Here is a 23526-nt window from a genome sequence, read left to right as displayed (position 1 = left end):
GCTCTGCTTGGGTACCTGAAACGTTTGGAGTTTTTTCAGCTGGTTGCAGATTTGTATAAATAATGGCCTTTTGTTGGCCACATTTTGTCTTGATTTCCTCACTTGTTCTTCATCAGTGAATACGAAGGTGTATAAGCTTTACACCTCACATTTCTGCTTCCAAGTAGATAGCAGATGCTACTGTCTTTGATGCCAAAGTTCCCTGTAGATGGAGTTTTGTACCAAGAAAATATTTTTGAAAAGATCTGTAGATATGGTAATTTTTAGTTGTGCTTTAACATTTAAATTTCTGGACTATTTAACTGGTTTTATTTACTTCTTATATTGTAGTTGAATTTCAACATATTTTGAAGCATTCAGTGTGACGTTCTTAACAGAGGTGTGTTAGAAGAGATCACATTTTAGGTTAAATATAAAGTTTTAAATCTTTAGCCTTTTTTTCTTAAAAATGAGGTAAGACCAGGTTTTATACTTGAAAGTTTAATGAGAAAATGTGAAATGATCTCTCTTGTAGTTTGGAAAGCTACTTTTTTTTTTTAAAATTTTATTTATTTATTTTATTTTTGGCTGCATTGGGTCTTCGTTGCTGAGTGCGGGCTTTCTCTAATTGTGGCGAGCGGGGGCTACTCTTCGTTGTGGTGCACGGGCTTCTCATTGCAGTGGCTTCTCTTGTTGCGGAGCATGGGCTCTAGGCACGCGGGCTTCAGTAGTTGTGGCACGCGGGCTCTAGAGCGCAGGCTCAGTAATTGTGGCGCATGGACTTAGTTGCTCCGTGGCATGTGGGATCTTCCCAGACCAGGGCTCGAACCCGCGTCCCCTGCATTGGCAGGCGGATTCTTAACGACTGCGCCACCAGGGAAGTCCTGGAAAGCTACTTTTATATTAGGAAGTTTATACTGATGTATGTATGTATGTGTGTGTGTGTGTGTGTGTGTGTGTGTGTGTGTGTATGTATATATATATATATATATATATATATGTATATAATTATTATTATTTTTTAATCTGGACATTTACATTGCCCTAGAAATTCTAAAGGTTACATACAGTGTACAGTGCCTATTCTCTGCTGGTAGCTTATTCTGTTTTGTCATTTACATATGAGTTCTATGTATTTTACATATATAGACATTCAACCTAAAATATCTGTTAAGCTTTTCTATTATATTTTTATTTTTGAAATGTAAAACTCAAGTATATGTTTTAGGTAGCATTATAATCACTTGTATATATTTTAAATAAATTTGGTTTATTTGCTTTCATCAAAGAAACATTTAGTGTGATATTTATGTTAAAATTTAAACCATTCAGTTAAAGCTAACAGTTGATAACAGTAAAATCAACCAACCACATTCCTTCACAGCTCCCTGAAAAACAAACAGTAAAAACAAAAATACCAGAAGATAAATTGAAAGTTAAACTAAGTGGCGTAGCTTAGGCCAGTGGTTCTCAAACTTTGCCAAAGTTTAGACTCTCCTGCAGTGCTTTGATGCCTCCCAGATGGATGCCCATATCAATGGCATCTGAATGTAAAAGCTTCCCTCTTTCTAAGCTCCACAGATGACTCTCCTGTGCAGCTAGGGTTAACAACCAGGTGTCAGAGATAGACACAGAAACAGCTTCCTGACCTGCAGCTGCACGCCCTGGGTGCTTGCTCTCCAGCCCTCCTCCAGTGAGTCGGAAACTCACCACTGCTTAAAGGGAAGAAATGTGGCCAGAACCAGGAGTTGGGACAGTTCAGTCCTTGTCGGTTAATGCTTCATCTATGTACAATATTGGAAAAATCTGTATCTCACTCTGCTCATCTGCTAAATGAGTTTGACTGTAAGATCTCCCAGCTTGGATTTTCCCTTTAAGATAATAGTAAGTTAATGTCTTTTTATTTTAGTTTTAGAGTTTAGAGTCTTGTCATTTCAAATACAGTCTTGTGAAATTTAAGGCTTAATGCTTGACAGGTTGTATTAGTACAGCTACTAACCCAAATTCTTTAAAATTCTTTCTAAAGGGGAAAGAGATTAGCTCAAAGATTAGCAAATTGTTGTAATCAGTACAATAAATTATCTTCTAACTTTTTTTTTCCCAATAAATTTATTTATTTATTTTTGGCTGCGTTGGGTCTTCGTTGCTGAGCGCGGGTTTTCTCTAGTTGCGGCGAGGGGGGCTACTCTTCATGGTGGTGCACGGGCTTCTCATTGCGGTGGCTTCTCTTGTTGCAGAGCACGGGCTCTAGGTGTGCAGGCTCAGTAGTTGTGGCACATGGGCTCAGTAGTTGTGGCTCGCGGGCTCTAGAGCACAGGCTCAGTAGTTGTGGTGCACGGGCTTAGCTGCTCCGCGGCATGTGGGATCTTCCTGGCCCAGGGCTCGAACCCGTGTCCCCTGCGTTGGCAGGGGGATTCTCAACCACTGCGCCACCAGGGAAGTCCCCTAACTTATTACTTTTAAAGTGAAAATTTTCTCAGAGAACCTCTTTCTCCTGAATACCTGGTGTGTGTTAGATATGTAGAATGTTATTTTTTTTTTTAATATGTAGAAAATCTTAAGTTTGAGGTGCTAACTTTGAGTCACAAAAAGAATCAAAGAGAGCCAGTAATTACACATTTTACACATTATTACTTTCTAAATAGTTCTGAAAATAGTATATACTGTACAACATTGGGATAAACTGTGTACAGTGAATTCTTAATGGAAATAATAAGTTTTAAAAGATTTGTCCTGTGCCGTTACTTCAACTCCTCTTTCACCTCCACAAAGAAGAGTTGGATGGCTTTGTTTTTGTATTTTAAAACAGGCTTTTTCCTAAGGGTAAAAGAAGTCTCTTCTTTTATGTTAGTGGAAGAAAGTTAAATTCTTTCTGGTAAAAAGTTGTTTATGGCAGTTTGATTATTTTTATATGCAACAAATCTATTAAGGCCATTTGCCCTAATAGTTTTGCAAATAGCTATAAAAGTTAAAACTGTAGTTGTGAATGGAATTCGAAAAACACTTTAGTGGAGAGGGAGAAGAGAAAGAAGGTGGGAGGGAGCATGAAGAGAAGAGGGGATTACAAGGAGAAAAAGCAGGAAGCCGCAGCAGCCTTGCTTTTCTCAGTGGGGCTGTGTGGACGCCTCACTAGCACTGGGGACCTTGCTCAGTCCGGGTTTCTCTGACCTCAAGAGGAACTCCCTACGTGGAGCCAGGTGTTAGAAAGTTCCTGGAAATTCTGGAGCTGAGACTTGAGTGTGGTTAGTGTCTGTGTATAACATGAACATCCCTTGCCTACTAACAAAGTCCAAAACCCAAGGTTAGTAACTGTCTACAGCAACAGGCATTATGCAGCTTCCCATTTCCTACAAAAAAGTGTGTTTAATCTAGAAAACAGATTGTTCCAAAGATTTAAGCAAATTGGTCTCCCTTTATTGGTATTAAATCATTAAGAGTATACTTTTTTTTTCTTTTAAATAACTACCAAACAGACCAATGGAATTGGCTCTTCAGGGTTAGTCAAAGGCACTGCCTTTGTTCTAGACAACATCAAACATTCAGAAACAAAAAGTAAGATGAATATCAATAGCAAAAAAAAAAAAAAAACCCCAAAAACAAACAAACCAACCCAGAAAGTACTGGAATAAAAATGCAAAAAAATCTATCATTGCGGAGGTAATTAAGTTTTACTTAATGGTCCTGAGACTGAAAAAATCTAGTTCTATCTGGATGGTTGTAGGAGCTGGTCCCAAGGAGGGCTGGGGAGATGTCTGCTTGGAAGGGAACACCAATTTGAGATGTTTCCACAGAAAAGACAGCCAAGCAGGGACGGTTTCCCAACACTAAAAGTAAAAATTTCCTTTTTAATCAATATCATCATCATCATTGCTGCCAGAGAGAACTGGGGAAGAGGTAAGGGTCAGAATAATTGTTGGTCTGTGGGCTTCAGAATATTTCCTTAAAACAGTCAGCCAGAAAGGAGACTTCCCTTTCCTTTAATTACTATGTTACCTTGAAATTTCCAATAAGATTTTGAGATAGCCCAATAATCTAGGTATCTTAGGCGTTTTATATCTTTGGAGAGTCTCCTCAGTGTTTTGGGCTTCATACAGAAACATGACTTTCCTTCTCTACTTCCTACCTGTATGTCCCTTGCCACTTGTCAGGGTCTCAGAGATGAGAGGATCTTATTCCCCGGTAGTTGGCCAAATTCTGATAGTTGGAGAGAAGAGGAGAGACCAGAATTCCCTTCCAAGTGCACTGGGCAGCCGGAGAGAGAGCTCTCTTCCTTGTCCACTCTTGTCTGCGGCTGAGTTCTCTCCCGTTCTTCTTCCTCGTTGGCTTAAAAAATAAAGGGTGGAAGGAGTGATAACGTATGATATCACTGGCCCTGTCTTCACGACATCAGGTGTATCACAGCACCTGTAGAGAACATCCCAGAATGACAGTTAAAGGACATTTTACTACACACATGCAGCAGGTCACAAGAGTAATAAAGTACAGAATGAACAATGAAGCAGAGGGATCCGGGGGGATTCCAGTTCTGACCACTGCTGCTAAAAGCTGCAGAAATGGGGCAATGAGCCACGTGCAGCGTGTGTAGTTCCAAGTCAGGTTCGGCTATGGTCAGTCTAACTGGAAGAATTTAAGTCATCTGAATGCATCCTAGCTGCAAGGGAGGCTATGAATTTGAGTTCTGAATTCATAACTGGCGGGGGGCGGGGGCGGGGTGCTTTTGGTTACTAAATCTTTGTAGAGAACACTTGACGGTTCCCAAGTTTCTCCTGTGTAAAAAACACCTGCTCCGTTTCCTCCTACAGTTTTCCTCACTCCATAAATGGCAGCTTCGTGCTTCTGCTTTGTTTGCCCAGGCCCAAACCTCACAGTCATCCTCTCTTTCTCAGCCTTTCAACCTGTTAAATAATCCCATTGCCCCTTTTTTTCAAAACAGATCCCGAAACTGAGTACTTCTCACCACCTTGACAGCTACCACCCTGGCCAAGCCCCCACCTCCCATGTGGATATCACAGTGGACTCCAGAATGGTCCTTTTAGAGGGTGTACGTCAGGCCCTGGCCTTGCCTCTGTGAGTCCCCCCTTCACTCAGGGTCCCCGGGGCTCCACCACTAACCCTCACACCTCAAAATACCGTCTTTCTTCCTCTGTGCCTTCGTGTTTGTCCTTGCTGTGCCTCTGAGGCTTTGGCCAGGTCTTTGTAAGTCTTGCTTTGTAAGTCTTACTACTTCTAGCTTTCTGTTCAAAGGAGTGTTAATTTGAGGTGCCACCTCCGACTTCCTCGAGCAGAAGCGCACACCTCCCGCCCGGGCACTTTTCCTTCCTCTGCTGCGCTTACCGCCTGCGTGTGCTTGCTCCTGTTCGGGCGTAAGCTCCGGGCAGCAGGCACTTGGTCTTGCCCCGCTGCAGCCCATCATCTAGAGCAGTACGTGACACTTCACGAACATTTTCAAACAAGCGAAGGAAAGAATTTGCAGAATTGTAGACTCTGGCCAGTGAGAGCCATGGACCCCAGTGCAGAGAGGTCCGAGTGTGTTAGCGGCGCGTCTGGCACCTGTGCTCGGCCGAGGGCAGGCTCTTTCACCGTTGCCTCCTTAGATTCCAGTTGAACTCAGCGCCCAGCTCCTTTGCTGACCTGTAGGAAGCCTGCTGACGTCTCTGAGCTGTACTTTTAACCCTGTTTTTAGACCCCTGAGGAGTTTCTGGTACCTGAGGTGGTTACAGCAGGCTGGTTTTCCGCTGTTGCTTATTTCAGCGTGTGTAGTGCAGGGGCCTGTATTCCTTCTGGCTGGTGCTAACCCCATTGACGAGGTTGGAGACAGCTGCTCCCTGACTGCCTGGCCGGTGGTGCTCCTCTGAATTTGCCTGTATTTAGTGTAGCGCTCTAAGTAGGGAGAGGGGCTAAGATTCTAGCTCAGAGCTGAATCAGATTTGGTGCCAGTGTGCTGCGAGCTCAGCTCTTTGTCCTAACACCGGTCATCTGACGTCGCTTACTGTAGACCACCCCTGCCCTCCACCCCCAAGTAGTTAGGAGGCCATTTATAGAAAGACGGTTTTCCGGTAGGGATTTACTGCCGGAGGGAAGAGAATTCCTTCCCAGTGGAGGCAGAGCTCTGCCGTGTGTGGTGGAAGTATGGGGGCTGTGAAATGATGGGGGAACATTTTACATCCATGCTCATACTGGAATTGTGTAAAAGTCAGTGTTTATTTATGGAGAAAATCGTTAAGTGTGACATTTTAGTTCTCTGTAAGTGGAATTGATAAGTTGAGCTCACTATCCTGAGTAGGCATGCTTTATGGGGCCAGAGCTCTTCTCCGAAGCTTAGCTTTTAGAAAGGGTATATTGCGGACAGAGATTTGGAACTGTAGCCTTTACACCCACACTGCACTGTAGCTTGTTTCCAGAAGTGGAGGTCATGGCTACACCTAGGATGAGAGTACACCTAGGAGTAGAGAAAGGTGATTTAGCTTGAATCTTAAAAAATTACTGCCGTGTGGTTTATTCCCGTTGAGGATGTATGGTAGGTAAGTAATTCTCACTTTCCAGGAAGGACAGGAATTACCGGCCCCCTCCTCCCCCCCCAGTGTCCTTGTCTTCCTGGGCCCGTTTTCCTAGTACTCTTATGAGAGGCGGTCACTAGATGACAAAGTACAGTCGTGGTGCCAGGTGTTATACTAAGTACTTTTGCATTACACTCATTTAATTCTTGCCACGCTATTTATCTCCATTTTAAATTATTATTAATAATAATAGCTAGCGTTTGTTAGGGCTTATTCTCTGTCAGGCACTGTTTTTCTTGCTTTACGTGGATTAGCTCAGTCCTCACGATGGCCTTCTGAGGTAGGTGTTAGGATCCTCACTTTATAGATGAGGAAGGTGAGGCGAGAGAGGTTAATCAGGTTGTTCAAATTTACACGCTTACTAAGTGGCAGAGCAAGGACTTCAGATTCTTGGCACTTTAACTCGGGGCCCGTGCTAGCACTACATTTTATGATTCTGGTAAAATTGGAACGCTTCTCATCACTGAGACTAGGATTCATTTGAGTTCTTAAATAATAAGACTGATTATAATTAAGGTAGCCTCATTTTGACATTGCATATTAGTTTCATGGAAAGTCCTTTGTGACTTTTACCAAGTTGAAAACCGAATGTTACCACGTCTATCACGCTTAGAGTTTTTTTTTATTGAGGTGAAATTCACATAACATAAAATTAACCACTTTAAAGTGTACAATTCAGTGACATTTAGTACATTCACAGTATTGCATAACTATCACCTCTGTCTAGTTCCAAAATTTCTTTGTCACCACCAAATGAGACCCCTGTACCCGTTAAGCACTCACTTCCTAGTTCCTCCTTCCCCTAGGTCCCCTCCCCCTGGCAACCACTAATCTGCTTTCTGTCTCTATAGATTTACCTATTCTGGATATTTCATATAAATGGAATCATATAATATGGGACCTTTTGTGTCTGGCTGCTTTCAGGGTTCATCCCTGTGGTAGCATATATCAGTGCTTCATTCCTTTTTTTGTCTGAACATTATTCCATTATGTGGATAATACCACATTTTATTTATCCATTCATCTGTTGATGGACGTTGGGTCATTTCCACTTTTTAGCTATTGTGATATGGAAATATATAAAGAAGCTAAGTTTTGAATAAAAACTTAAACATTGTTCATTTCCCCCTTAAATGAGTTTACTGGTTGACTTTTATGTTCGTCTCTGACCTCTGCTTTTATAAATAGGAGTGTAAAAAACTGCACCTCTCATCAGTTTTTCTGATTATTGCCAGTTTTATCTGTTATTATTGCCCCTGATAACATTTTAGGGCATCTTTTCTTGTTTTTTTTTTTTTTATTAGTATTCATTACATTGTTTTTAATATTAATGACAAGATGTAAGCCTGGCATTATATGATTATTAAAAATTAGTTACATGGAAATCCAGAGCCACACACGAATTAAGTCAAATGATTTCTTTTCAAGGTAAAGATGTAAGGGATGACTTAGCTTGTTTTAAGTTGATTACCTTATTCTTATAATTCTGAGTAAGGAAGGTCGCAAATCCTTCCTTACTAGTGGCTCACATGCCATTTGGAAACCTGAATTTGAACTTACGTTTTGATTGCTTTGCCGAATATGCACACTTTAATCATTCCTACAGATAACATATGGTTGCAATATCCAGCAAGTTAATTATAAAGATTAGATTAAAAAGGACACCAGTGTCGGTGTCAGTATTCGCAAATTTTCCCTTGTTGCCATTACTGTTATACTTTGCTTAGTTTGGTTCTGGCGCATGGACCACAGGGTCAGTCTGATTGGCTGGGCAATGCAGCTGAGCCCAACAGTCTCTTCTTAATGAATTATCATATTCATTCGGAAGGTTCTTTCCTCTTTGTATTTAAAAAAGAGAGCGTACTTTAAAAAATATCACAGATATTTAATGTTGGTTGGACATCTGGCTACAGATGACCAGTATTAAAGAGGGTCTGCGGTATGCTCCTCACTCAGTATAAAGGACTTGCCATTGAGAGGCTCACAGTTTAGTGGAGGAGACATGTAAATTGAAAAGTTAAAAGAAGTTTCCTCAATATGTGTACGCAGTTTAAAAAATAGTATTACAAGGCTTCTTGAGAAAAATACCAATTCCTACTCCATCTTTCCTTGCCCGTGAGTTCCATTTCCTGAAGGCATCCATTTTCAACTCATAATAATTTATTCTGGTACTTAAATCCATTTCTAAATGACATGGTTATGTTGCTATTTTTTTTTTTCAAATTTAGACTGTATCTATTAATTCTACTGTGTAAAAGTTAACTCTTTTTACACTGTCCTGCCTTACAGTTCCTTTTCCCTTTCTTGTCCCATTAAGGCTAAATCAGCATTCAGTGTTTACATTAATAGGGCTGTATAAAGTAACTGTCTTTACTTGAGACATGAACTATGAATATATTTCTTTAATATACAACTTTTTGTTATCTTGGTGTTGATAATTGCCTCACTGTTTTGCTTTTGAAAAATGTAAATAGCACCAATTTATCTTCATCCTCTGATAGAACTGTACAGATCCTCTCAATAAGGTGGAACTCATCAATTAATCGGCTCTATTCAATGTTTTTCATGTTCTTGGATGCCCACCCTCTGTTGAATAGCTGTTTTATGTTTGGAGAAATGCCCACGTTTAAAAGCTCTGCCTCTGCAGTTCAGAACTCAAATTCATAGGCTCCCTTGCAGCTAGGATGCATTCAGATGACTTAAATTCTTTCAGTTAGGCTGACCACGGCAGATTTTGATATGGAATGAAGCATGTTGCATGTTTCCAAATTTCTGTGGCTTTTGGCAAGCAGTGGTTGAGTCCGCAGTAAGAACTGGAATCCCTCTTCCTCTTTTTCTGCATTCTGAACTCCGTTACTCTCATGTCTTGCTGCATATGTATAGTAAAATTTCCCTTAACCATCATTCTTAGAATTACTTGGCTTCAGACTCAATTTTCTGAATCTATGTCTTCATGTATTCCCTCATTTTAGTGGGGTATATTCTCTAGTAGCTCCTTAAGAAGGGTGCAGGAGAGGAAGGTTTCCCTGCATGTCAGAAAGATGTCATTTCTGCCATTACACTTGATTAGTTGTTTGGTTGAGTATAGAATTCTAGATTGGAAATAATTTTCCTTCAGAAGTTATTGTTCGATTGTTCTCTAAGCTTCTGTTGAGAAATCCAGTGCCTCATCCTTTTTATGCCACCTATTTTTTCCACTCTGGTGACTTTAGAAGCTTTTTATTTCTCTGATTCTAAAATATTGATGAACCTTGCAGGTGGTATTTTTCTGTTCATTTTGCTGGGCCAATCCAGTGTGAAACTCAATTGTGGGAATTTTTTGGAAGGGAGGGCTGTCATTTCTTTGATAATTTCCTCATCTTGATTTTTCTCCTCTCTTACTACCTGGAACTATTATTAGTCAGATGTTAGAAGTTCTGGACTTGTTTGTTTGTTTATTATTTAATTCTTTATTTTTTAAACCTTTTGTTCTATCCTTTTTTCATCCCTTTGTCTTTTTTATTCCATTTCCTGGTAGATAGTCTTAGTTTGTTTTCCAGCTCTTCTGGTGAATCTTTTGTTTCTGCTTTCATAGTTTCACTTTCCGTGAACTTGTTTTTGTCTAAATTGCCTTTTTAAAGATACTATCTTATTCTTTTTCTCATGGATACGGTAGTTCATCTCGCTGATGATCATTTTAGGATCTTTGTTTTTGAAGATTTGCTCCACAGTGTTCTCCTTCGGTTTCCTTTGAGTCCTTACTCTCCTCACCCTTTACTGTCTCATGTTGGAGGCTTTCTTGAAACGTCTGTTGTAACAGTTTGGTGCACATGGACAGAAAGCTAAAAACTGACAGAAGGCTCTGTGTACTCCGACAGGCATGTCCACTGCTGGGCCTGGATGATGGGGAGGGGATCAGACCATTTTGTTTGAGACCCTTCACATGTTATCTGTGTTCTCCCTTCCCCACAGTTACTCATCCAGAGAGGAAGTCAGGGCATCTGGAAGCTGAATATGTGTGTGTACGTGTATGTGCATATGTGTGCGTGCGTGTGTGTGTTTCCATTTAATGCTCTCTTTTCCAACCCCTCTCTACTGCCAACCCCTCCAGATGGTAATCCTCTTGACTTCTGACAGGATTGGGGTGGGGATTAGGAAGGGGGGCTCTGAATAACTACTAACATATTTCACCCACCCCCTGCCACCCTCTGATTCCTGAGTCTTTGGGGTTCTGAGCTTTAATTAGTTTGCTTCTTATCCTCTCACCTAGAACAAATTAAAACTTTAATTATCACTTGTCTATCTGCTTTACTCCTTCCAAAAATGTTTGACCTCTCTTATCTGCTATCATCTCATCTTCAGTTTTCTTTGTCCTTGTGGGTTTATAGTTTAAAGCAGTTCCTTTACTTTTATTTGAATGGGGTTCTATGAGGGAGTAGAGATAAACATGATTATTTAATCTGACATGTTTACTGGAAATCTCTACAGAGACATCTTTAATAAAGCAGTTTTTTTTCTTACCAATCTGTTGGGAACTTGAGAGGTTTTCACAGTGTGCTACCTGGTAGTACCCTAGACTTTCCAGTGGCTCAAGGAATTTGAAGACCAAGAGTCAGCCTATGAATAAATGAACTGAACAGCACAACTGGAGTGTCCTCTGGTTGGCAGGGCGCCTGGCCTGAGGAGGCTGTGTGAGGCGGGGGTGGCCTTTGTTTAGAGTAGCCAGGAAAAGCCTCCTGGAATTCAGGAAGTGCTGCTCAGGGGAAAATGACCTCCCCAGCTGTGTTTAGGATGGAGCCAAGGGGAGGTCGGAAGTAGGAAGGCCAATAAGGCTCTCTTACCAGCCAGAGGAGAGATCAGTGCCCCGTCAGGATAAAAGTTCCCCACTGAAGGGGAACCGGGAGGGAGAGTCTAGTTGAGAGAGGTGATAAACGGGGGAAAAAAAAGTTGGAGGTTAATGGCATATGAGAGCAGACATTTTAATGACATTTAGGTCGAAGATGATCCTCATGTTTTCAGTTTTAAGGATGCACTGAATGTGGCTACATTCTGTGATAAAATTATTTAATGCAAATCTACAAGTAGGTAACATTTTTCTGGTTGCCTTTTGCTTTTAAGAGGAAAAAAAAGGGCAAGTTAAGTAAACTTCTGTAAGCTTACATTTAAATAGAAAGGAGTTCCTGACTGTAGCCCTGGGCCTGCTGTCCGCGCACGCACCCTGGGAGCCTCCGGAGGACCCAGTCCATCCAGCAGTCAGAGAGCAGCGGCTGTGCTTCCGGCCGCACTTACCTGCCTCCGCCTTGTCCTGTCACCGCACACCTCTGCTTTCAAGGTTGAGAGTAAGAATCCTGACAGAGAGGTCTGAGAACCTTCAGTTCTCCAAGAAAGAGGAAATGATGTTCATCTACGGCAGAAAATTTTACTCATGTCGATGTTTACATGGAATTTTTAACAATAAAGGCTGAAACTAAAAGAAAGTTCTGATTAATACTTATTTATCCAGAAAATTACATTAACCATAGTAGCATAATCCTTGAGCACTTCAGCATTCAGCTGTGTGTGATCTTGCTGCATTGGAGTTCTGTCTGAGGGAGCAGCTTCATGGTATCTGTATGTGTGGCCCAGTGCCAAGACCAGTGGGAAACTAAGAACAACAACAGCAAACTGTTAGAGTAATTACAACAAAAGTCAAGATTGTAGCCTTACGTGTCAGGAATAAAAAATAAGAGTCCAATTTATTTGGCCAGTGTTTGATGTTCACATTGCCGTTTATGTAACTACATATGGTCTTTCAAAGTGATTGTGCTTTTTCACAATGAAGTATCTGCCCACTTTTATCAGCTTTCACAAATGTTATCTTTTTATGTCTCCATCACAATTAAAACACTGATTGGTAATCAGAATACTTCAGGAAAAAAATCTGATGTAATAAAACACTGATCGGTAATCAGAATACGTCAGGAAAAAAATCTGATGTATCGACCACCATCCTGGCTGGAGGTGGTGGTTATTCTTCCCGGAACATTTTGGTGTGCTGGTGTTGGCCTCATCCTCAGGCCCCCTTAAGTTAAAAATACCTGGTGTGTGGTCTTGCCAGCTGGCCAGAGGCCAGGCTTTTTATAGCCTTGTCTGGCCTGGGAATGGAACTTAGCATTAAGGGGCGGTGCAGGAGTGGCCCTGTGGGTAGGGTCTTCTCTGGCTTGGGGGGCCCTGCTGCCACCCTGTCCTAACTCTGTCCCCCTAAATAAAATACAAGAGTAATCTGATGCCAATCCCCACTCCCCCGTATCTTTTGGTAAGATGTTTGTTAAACTAACCAAGGAGACAACTTGAAGTAAATTTTCCCGTTATTTTTGCAGCCTGTTGTACCATCTGCTAGGGAGAAACTTTGCTGCCTAAGTACATATACTTGTACTAATTAACTGAGCACCAGGATCCTAGCGAAACATGTTTATTAAATGTCAACAACTTGGGGACATTTAGTCTTCATTTTTGGTCTTCTGTGTCCAGAAGCATTTCTCCTAAATTATGTCCAGAGTTTCCTTGGGATTATGCATGCTGCTTTTTATTCTAAATTGTTGCTTTGTTTTTTCTGAAGTTTTCATTTGTTTCCGCGGTTCTTCCCCTTCCTCCCAACAATACCTAGAAAATTATTTTTATCTTCTTTTCCCCCTACCGTCTTTCCTGAGTCCTGTTTCATACACTTAAACCATAGGATTAAAGTTAAAAAAATGCCATTCACACTTTGTTTTGTTATTAAATTTGGTGAAGTGAGGTATGATGATACAGAATTTTCATTAGAAATAATTTTCAAGCCATGCACTTCAGTCAGTCATTACCTGTGACCTACTGCTAAGACTTCAGTTAACATTCTGCTATTTAATATTTTTAATTCATAGAACCTTCTGCATTTATATCGTTTAGAAGAGTCAAATTTAAACACCTCTTTGCGTAAACTCTTAACTTTCTTTGTATGCTCTTCTGTCCTGAAGAGCGGACAGTCACATTAATTCTCTCCCTCCTCTCTTACCACTTGATGGAAGGGGGGAAAGAAGAAGAAGACAAATACTTGTGTGGGTGTAGGGAGGGACGAGGTTTTTTGTCTTGTTTTTTTTTTTTTTTTTTTTTTTTAAAAGCTCTTAAGGAGCGTGATGGGTAAGCCAATTGTAACAGTTTGTGTGGACCCCGAGGAAGGGAAACCGTGTCATTGGCCCTGACGTTGATGATTGAAGGACAGTTGTTCACTGTCTCTTGCGGATTAAAAATGCATGAGAGTACTTTTTGACACTGCGTTTGCTAAAACATCACTGCTGTCTTTTTTGTAATACTCCTGTGGATGTTTTTGTACGAAGTGGCGTCTGTCAGAACTTGAAGTATCTTTGCAGAGCTGTTTTTGAACAGGTAGCACTGAACAGGTTTTAGCACCTACCTAGTTCCTCGACACAGGGCCGCCTATCACTGGGAGAGAATGTCTTGCTTGCATGTCTCTGAGTTGAGGGGCAGAGAACTCTGCCAGTTTACATGCTGCACTGTACATAACTGCCACGTTCCCATTTCGAATCATTTCTTTTCTTGAAAATAGAAAAAATGGGACACAGTCGTGGAAAACCTTCAGAATGCTGGAACAATTTATGATTAGATTGGAGAGGCTTGTTTTTGCTGGTCAATATGAACTTAGGTATTTTGATGATGACAGTTCTGGTGATTTTGAACTCCCAACATTCTTATTCAGGACTGAATTTTCACCACAAGACACTGCATAAATATTTTTCTTTTGGAGGAACTGTTTCTAAAGTACAAGTGGCTTTTGTAAATTCATATCGTGAATTCTTAATTTTGTAGGATGGGAAATCCATAAAAGCAATCCTATTTTTAATGTCCTTTATATTCATAATTTCAAGAGGTTCAGTAGGCTGAATGAATTAAGACCATTTCCAGTCTTGTTGCTGCATATGGTATTAGTTTTCAGTAAATGAGGTACATATAACTACAAATGGATATGTTTTATTTCCGGGGAAACGACGAACTTCAAATTTGGGGTGAATGGGGCACTAGTTTTAATTTCCTGACTACAAATTACTTTTGTAGAAGATTAAAACATTTTTTGAAATGCTTACTGCAGAAAATAAATGGCTAAAAAGCCTCTGAAATCTCACTTCTCGGAGATCATCAGTCTGGTATATGTACTTTTTTTTTTTTTTTTTAATTTCTTAATTTATTTATTTTTGGCTCCGTTGGGTCTTCGTTGCTGCGCGCGGGCTTTTCTCTAGTTGCGGTGAGCCGGGGCTGCTCTTCATTGAGGTATGTGGGCTTCTCATTGCGGTGGCTTCTCTCGTTTGTGGAGCAGGGGCTCTAGGCGTGCGGGCTTCAGTAGTTGTGGCATGTGGGCTCAGTAGTTGTGGCACTCGGGCTCTAGAGTGCAGGCTAAGTAGTTGTGGCTCATGGGCTGTAGAGCACAGGCTCAGTAGTTGTGGTTGTCGGGCTTAGTTGCTCCATTGCATGTGGGATCTTCCCAGACCAGGGCTCGAACCCGTGTCCCCTGCATTGGCAGGCGGAGTCTTAACCACTGCGCCACCAGGGTAAGTCCCTGGTATATGTACTTCTAAGTCAAGTTTTTAAATGGTAGAATATTATACATATTCTTCTACCACATGCTTGCCTTGCTTAATATGTCTTAGACATTTTCTACCTGTTTCCGTTATCCATATTTAGATAATGCTGCACAGTATTCCTTAGAATAGATACATCTTCATTTATTTAACCAAATTTCTGATTGAGGAATATTTGGGTTGATTCCGATATTTAGCTATGACAAATGATGTTGCAAAGAATGCTCTCTTACAGTTGTATGCTTGTGAGATTATTTCTTTAAGATAAATTTCTAGAAGTAAAATTGGAGGGTCAGAGAGTCAGGGTTACTTTTCTTGTAATAGGAGGATAACAGTCAAAACCCAAGAATTCAACTTTGGCTGGTCGTCTGCTTTTTAAAAAAGTATTCTTTTACTATATCATCAAAAATTAGGACTCTAGGTAAACTGCATTTTGAAGGGGAAAATCTCTCAGGATTAATTTTTGTTTGGAAATGGAATTTTTGTTATTTAACTTTCTCAGATAGTCTTTCATCTGCAGTTCAACAGCCTTTCTTTACAGGAAATGAGTTTTAGAATATTGAAATTTCGCTTGCATTTTATAACAGATGATTCGTAAAATGATATGTATAGTCTGTTTGGTGTGAACATTGTTTCCTTCTGTTTTATGATCTGCACCAAATACGGTAATGTTAGGAAACTTCTTTGAGCTTATTCGTTGCCTTTGAGTTTTTTTTCGATTTTGTAGTCAAAATGATAAAGTCTAGAAAGTGGATAATGTTTCTTGGTCAGTAATTTATTGAACACTGTTCTGTGCAAAGTGTTCAACAAAGTGTGAGAAAGTTTCTGTCCTTAGGCAGGTGGGGATTTGATTGGAGTTACAAGACATAAAAGCCTAAAAGGATGAAAAGTAATGTGAGGTAGAATAGGCTAGATGGAAACACTATAATAAACCCTTAGACTAAACGTATAGCATTTTTAATAATCACAAAGTGGCTCCTCATTGGAATTAGTATAATTCCACAGATAAATACTTAAAGTACAAGAAGTTTAAGTGATTTTTTTCTCTCTGAAAATTAAAGTTAGACTTAGTATTTCACAATTCTTCTGTGTAGAAAGAATTGTGTAGTTCAGTTACCCCTTAAGGCACATGACAGATAAGTAGTTTTGCTGGTCGTTGCAACTGTTCTTTTTTTTTTTTTTTTTTTAAATGATCTGGGCCTCAATAGACATGTTTGAAAGCCACTGACCTGGTTGAAGATGTTAAACTTGCTTATCATCCCTTCTTTGAAGCCACACTGAATTAAAAATTAAAAAGGAAAATGGTTATTTTTTTTTTTTTTTCTGACAAGAGAAATGATAGGTGTCTTCTGTAAAATGTCCAGGTAATGTGAAAAATATAAAGACATAACAATCCTGCGGTAATCCTTCCACCCACAGATAACGGGTTAACAAGGCATTGTATGAATGTCTACAACTTTGCATATTTGTTTAACAAATACTTATTAACAACACTGGGCACTATTTTGTACACATTCTGTGTGGTCATATAGTTTATTACCATGTTGGAGTTGGAATGGACAGGCCCTGGTGTTTGAGTGCTCCTGTTACACACGGAACGAGCCAGTTACTTTGGGCTCTGTGTTTGCCAGACCTGGCTGTTCCCAGGTCTTCGGAACCTGGAATGGGGATACAGAACTTTTGACTCTGAGGAGGAGGAGTTACCCCCTCTTTGTTATTAAGGGTTCAGCTTGTTCTTTGTTATTTTGCAGCTTCTGTTTTCCAGTTTGCTTTTGGCACTCCCATATTTCAATAGTATATATAAGAAATAACAATAAAGAGTCTATTTTTTAAAGAAGAATATATTTTGGAAGGGATTTTTCTTCTTTTGACAGTGAATTAGTCTCCTTCTGAGGCTCTGGATCTAGGTTATTGCAGGGTTTGCCTTCTCTAAGCTGGAACTGTCCAACTGTTAATGCTGTTTCAGACCTGGCCCATCTCTCACTTTCAAGCTCCAGAGATAATTTATAGCTGTAGGGTGTCAGGAGTGGGTTTGAATTGGGCCTGCACAGTGTAACATGAAATTTTGCAAAGATTGCTAAAAATTACTATTTCAGCATTCAAATGACCAAGTACAGTAAACGTCTTACACAGCTAATTTATTTGAATATTTATTGATTGAGTGCTTCATGTAGAATACTAAAATAATGAAAAAAACCCCAGCACATGTTAGAGCTGATTTGGCTTTTTAAAAAAAGTCTGGGCTTGGATATAGCTATCTAAATGATCTTTAGCAAAATTGTCAGTAAATGGATCCCTGTGGTCTGGGATCAGCTGCTTATTCTTTAAGGGTATTACAGAGGTATTGTTATCTTTTAGTATTAGGTCGGTCTAGAAAAGGGACATTTTCAGTTGTACAGATACTTGTTATTTACGTTTTTCCTTTCTAATTGGGGAAAGTTCTATTTCTGCTCTTTATCTCTGGAATAAGCATACAGGGACTTTGAATCAGAATATTTTGTTTGTTCAATCTGTAGTAGCTTTCATAAATTTGTTTCTGTGTTTAAGTCTCCTTTAACTTAAAAAAAAAAATTGAGAGCCAGTAATTGGACTTCGTTAATATAATGTTTTCATAAAAATTAGTCTCCTAAGACTGTGACTGTTTTCCAACCAGAAGGATGTAATTTTTCCCTCTCAGAACCAAAAATTTTACCATTAGCAGATGTTTTTCCAAAACTGACCACAAGGAAACTTGTCAAGACTAACTCAGGATTATACAGAAGATTACACTATGATTTAATTACAACAATTGACTCTCCGGCTCTATTAATAGCTAATGACTTATATTTTCCTGTGCCTGTGAGCTATGCTTTACTGTGTTATAGAGCTTTCAGATATAATCATTAGTGTACCCAGAGACAAGACTTCCCAGAGATAAGATTCTTTCTTTTCATTTATGATTTAGTTTTTATACTTGATGTTTCTTCCTCCCCATTTAATTGGGGAGCAGAGGAAGAGAAGTTTACCAAACAAATTTACGCTTGAAAACCCAAACCTCCTTATGCCTTTGTGAGCTTGCTGTAAAATGCAGGGGATCCTGTTACAATGCTGATAGGAGGGATAGTGTCCAGAAACTTTTAGTGTTACCTTGAGGAATGTACCATGCACATCATTTGCACGTAGGCAATCTATTTGACAGGTGGAATTACCAGGACCATGGTATAGAGTGGTACTTCATAATCTTATAGAGTTTAAAGACTGGATTAGGAATTAGAACTTCAGAATTCCAGGCTTAGCTCTGTGCTTTAAGTCCTAATTAACCCACTGGAATTATAGTCCTTAAATCAGCCTGTGTTGTAATGTGTTGTGAGACTAGATGAAAGTCTATGTGAAAGTGATTTGAAGTACTTTGATATATTCTTTAAGACATTCTTGTCATTTTAAAATTCAGAGTCCTGAGAGTGTCTAAGGATGACCTTTATTTCTGCCCTGGGCATAATAATGGGCCCTGATGGTAGATCCCTAAGTTGGTCAATTTGGGGCCCAAGCTTCCTTTCCAGGGAGGCCTTGGTTTACCTCCAGGTCACCCTGTGGGTTGAGGTAGGGCACAGCTGGAGCCTGTTGGAAGCCTGCTTCTTTCTTCTTCCACTTGGGCATTTTGTGGTGGAAGGAATGTCTGACTTCTTGTTTCTCCTGATTTGCCAGCACAGTTGTTCTTGTTTTATATTGTGTCACTTTTTTGACACATGGACTCCTTCCTGTTTGCTTTTGAGCTCTCAAGCTCACCCTTAACCTCTGGGAGATGGTTTCTGCATTTGTAAAATGGGTCCGATAATATTAATCTGCCTCCATAGGTTTTTATGGTTAAATGAGGTGATACTTGTAAAGAATTTACCAGTAGAGCTCACTGAAAAACATTTTTTTTTTTTTTTTGGTGAAAAACGTTGTTATGAATGTTTTCACAAAACATATGGTTCTTCAGTGAGTTTTGAATTGTGACATTAACAATTTTCTGTTATGAACCAAAGCTAGCTTATAACTAGTACCCTATTCTCCCTCTTTCTTCTTTTCTTTCTTTTTTTTTTTCGGCTGAGGATTGAACACGATTGCCATAATGAGCTAAAATGAACTTGAAACGGCTGTTTTCTTTGGGTTTGAGTCATTATTGATTTTTATTTGGGGCTTTTCCATGGAATTCAGAAAATTAAGAATCCTTACCACCCATACCTGAGGCAGTTGAAGGACCCTTTGAGAGGGTAGGAGGCAGGGGTGGGGGGGGATGGGGCAGCAGAGCGGCGCTGAAGACTTGAGTGTCTGGTTCATTTGTCCAGGCTTATTAAATAGCCGCTTCAGACCCCAGGCAGGTGTTGGGAGAGATGTCAGAATGGACCAGATTGTCTCAGGATTGAGAAACTCTAGGCTATGCTATTCCCTGTGCTTTAGATCTTACTGATACAAATGGTTGAGGAGGCACTCCCCCTCCTCCCCTCGATCTGGTTAATGTGGAGCGCTTTCAGCCTCCGGAAATCAGCTAATGCAGTGCAGTCTGGTTGTTGTGTTGAGTGTGCTGGGCATGGGTGAAATGTTGAAAGATTTGGGAAGGTTTTATTATATTGAGGGTTCATTTCTTTTGTGAAAATGTTACAACACATTAACTGCTATAATTACCATAAATAATTAAAACAAAAACATGATCACTAGAATAAATGAACAAAATATGTTAGGTGGTAACATGGGCTTCTGTTTCTTTCATTGCTTTGTCCTGTTAACTTCCAGTTCACCGCTAGACGGTTTTTGTCCATTTGGGCCACTTTGATAAGGCTTTTGTGATAAACTACTAGCTCAGGGCAGGAGGGGGTTGGGTGGATGCTTCTCATATTGAATGGAATTATGTGTTAAAGTTGAAATCCATGCTGTAGGGGCTTCCCTGGTGGCGCAGTGGTTAGGAGTCTGCCTGCCAATGCCGGAGACACGGGTTCGAGCCCTGGTCCGAGCCCTGGTCCTGGAAGATCCCCCATGCCGCAGAGCAGCTAAGCCCGTGCGCCACAACTACTAAGTCTGCGCTCTAGAGCCTGCAGGCCATAACTACTGAGCCCACGTGCCACAACTACTGAAGCCCGTGTGCCTAGAGCCCGTGCTCCTCAACAAGAGAAGCCACCACAATGAGAAGTCCGCACACTGCAGCGAAGAGTAGCCCCGCTCGCCGCAACTAGAGGAAGCTGCGCGCAGCCACAAAGACCCAGTGCAGCCAAAAATAATAATAAATAAATAAATTTATAAAAAAAAAAATCCATGCTGTAATAACACTACCAGTGTCAGCTTAATTTAACACGAAGGGATGAATGAATATAGGTCAGAGAGACTGGGAATAATGTTCAATTTTGGAAAAACAAGTTTATAATATTATCTAAGTTATATTAAGAATTAGCAGTAAGTTTTCAAGGGGAGTGCATGATACTTTAAAAGCAAGTTAATGAGGAAATTGCTCTTTGATTTTCAAAAGCTGGGGATTCAACAGAATTTACACTGAGAGTGAACTTTAGCTACAAAAACATTAATGTATACAAGTGCATCCAAGTTTACCTTCTGTAGAATATAGGCTATTTCTTTTGTGGAAGTGTATGTTAAAATAGAAGCATGAGACTGTAGCACGCAAAGTATAGCAGACCTGTATCTTCACTTCTGTGTGTTTCATTTGTCCTGGTTTAACTGGTATTTATTTCACAAATGAATAATCATTTGATCGAACTACAAGTTTACTTTTATTTTTAGTTCCTCTGTTTTGACAAATATCACATATTTTAGGCAGTGTTTCTGATAAAAGTTGTAAAATAATCTTTTATAATTATATTAAGATGAAATATTAATAAGCCAAGCAATAAGTTAACTATACGAAAACTGATGAAAACAATGAAGCTTTAAGTTCATCAAAACAGTTCATTGTTTTGAATGGAGCCCTAAATCTGGGGTGTGTGTGTGTGTGTGTGTGTGTGTGTGTGTGTATTGTTTGAAATACCACAGTTAGAGATGGGAGTATGTAATCCACTGATTTATATCAGAGAAATTAAAATTGACTCTATAATATAGGAAGTAGCTGACTGCTCTCTTATTCATGGGATCCTTAGAGATGCCGTAGTACTCTTCTGAAAAAGAGTTGTTGAAAATACCAGTATGAAAGTAAAGACTATAGTGGTTTGTTCTCTGTTATCAAATTCATAAGGAAAAATTTTGGTTATGTAACCTACTGTTTTCATGTACTGTGATTATAACTGTGTTCATGTAAACTGGTGGCCAGTAGTGGATAAGATAGTGGGTTCAGGAGTCATTCTGCACCTCAGTTTCCTTGTAGGGTTGTTATGAGGATTAAACATGTTCATATATTATTGAGTTCTTAGAACAGTGCTCGGCATAGGGTAAACACTCAGTATGTGTTGACCTAATGTTAACCCAAATGAACTTACTGTAGATACCATATGGAAAGATGTGTGTATGCTTAAACAAATCCATTCAAATTCAGTTGACCCTTGAACAACACGGATTTGAAATCCCAGGTCCATGTACATGCAGATTTTTTTTCACTAAATATGTACTATGGTACTGTGCGCCTCACGGTTGGTTGAACCCTTGGATGCAGAGCTGCGGATTCAGAGGGCTGACTGTAAGTTACACATGGAGTTTTGATGCGCCAACCCTCGTGTTGCTCAAAGGTCACCTGTATCTGAATGCACAGAACCATATATACATGTGTATATGATGATCTTATAACCTACGCTTTTCAGGACACATTGAATGATGTTAATATAAACACTTAACCTCCCCCAGTATATGCCATATGCTATTTCTAGCATTTTATCATACATAACTCATTAAACTTCACAGCAATTCTTTGAGGTATATACTATCTCATTTTACAGATGACGAAACTAAGGCACGGAGAGATTAATAAGTAACTTTCCCCGTACTTGTAGTGAAGAAGCTGGAATTCATTCCGGTCAGCACTACTCTAGACTCTTCACCACTAAGCCATGCTGCCTACTCAGCATCACACACTGGGTTTTGTGTGTAGATTGGATTCTTATATTTGGCTCACTCTCTTACAGCCATAGGTGTGTGTGTGTGTGTATCTGTACATACACACATATATATCATAGCCCATATGTACGTGTATATGCACACACACATATCTATATCATAGCTCATTTGTTGAGTTGTATATATATATGTGTTTCTATGTGTGTGTGTGTATTCTCACACACGAAAATAAATGTCAGCTCCTCAAAATGCTTAGGTCTAGTAAACCCCATTGCTTAAAAATACACTGCTTTGCTTAAATGTAAAATGTATCAATCATTTTGTGGAAACTATGGCATAAAATGTAAAGGGAAGACACTTGGGGGAAAAGCTAGAAAAATGATTGATGCAGTATCTAAACTGAGCAGTTGAGAGACTGAAGTACTGGTGATGTAAGGTTAGGATGGCGTCTCTGACTTCACTAATTCATTCCAAGGTTGTAATGACCCAGAAAGGCCTATGGTTGAATTTACGGGTATCCTGTGGTGACAGCTGTGATTGAGGGAAACTTATATTTCCCACTATGGAAAAGTATTACAACAACTAGAACATCAACTTAGTAAGGTTTGTACAGCTTGTTAAGTGCTTTTAAACCAGTAATCTCACTTGAACCTCATAATAGCCCTGTTAAGTAGTACCTGGAGTATTGCTCTTCTCCAGATGAGGAAATGGAGGTTTAGGTTAAGTAACATTCCCAAGGTTATACAGTTTTGAAGTGTCAAAAGGTGAACCTAGGTTTTCTGAAGACAAAAGTATGTTGTTTTCCTGCCACCCACATTTTGGAGAATGTCAGAACCCTGCCTTCCCCACGTAGAGGCAGTTTGTAGGCCCTCTGAAGCTTAAAAACCAGGCATAAGCCACTTGAAATTAAAGGACAGGTGGCCCAGTGGAGAGAAGGAGAGGCCCTGGTGTGGCCATGGCCTGGGTCCAGATTTCTGGCGTAGGGCTCCGCCAAGCTCTCCTGCTCGCCAGCACTGTTATTTATTTGCGTCCCTGGGCTCAGTTTCAGGGAGGGCTTTTTTCTGAAATTTCTGTTTAACTGGAAATTGAAGGTGGAGCTGGAGATGAGAGAGGGGCTAAAGAGCCATGACCAAGGTGCTGGTCACCTGTTCTGGAACTGCTTTCATTTTCATTTTTCTTTTTTAGTTTGGCTTGAAGAGAAAAAGAGGCCAATAGCTTTCTAATCCTTAATCATTACTGTAGTCAGTTTTGCGTTTGAAATATAAATGAATCAACAGTGTCTAATTTATTCCTCCTCTGTTATCCTTTAAACTTTTTGGCCTTAAACCTGATGTGATGATGTGCCGGAGATCAGTACTGCTATTGATGCCATTGGCATTGCCACCCATTGC

At 40.0% G+C, this 23526-nt stretch overlaps 1 protein-coding gene across 1 annotated transcript in view; it reads left to right on the top strand.

The window, feature by feature from the left end:
• ARID1B (AT-rich interaction domain 1B) overlaps positions 1-23526 on the top strand; it is a 405190-nt gene that overhangs the window by 54744 nt on the left and 326920 nt on the right.

The sequence above is a fragment of the Eubalaena glacialis genome, chromosome 12, assembly GCF_028564815.1.
Source record: "Eubalaena glacialis isolate mEubGla1 chromosome 12, mEubGla1.1.hap2.+ XY, whole genome shotgun sequence".
Classification (NCBI taxonomy): domain Eukaryota; kingdom Metazoa; phylum Chordata; class Mammalia; order Artiodactyla; family Balaenidae; genus Eubalaena; species Eubalaena glacialis.
This window is presented reverse-complemented; position numbering and strand designations above follow the sequence as displayed.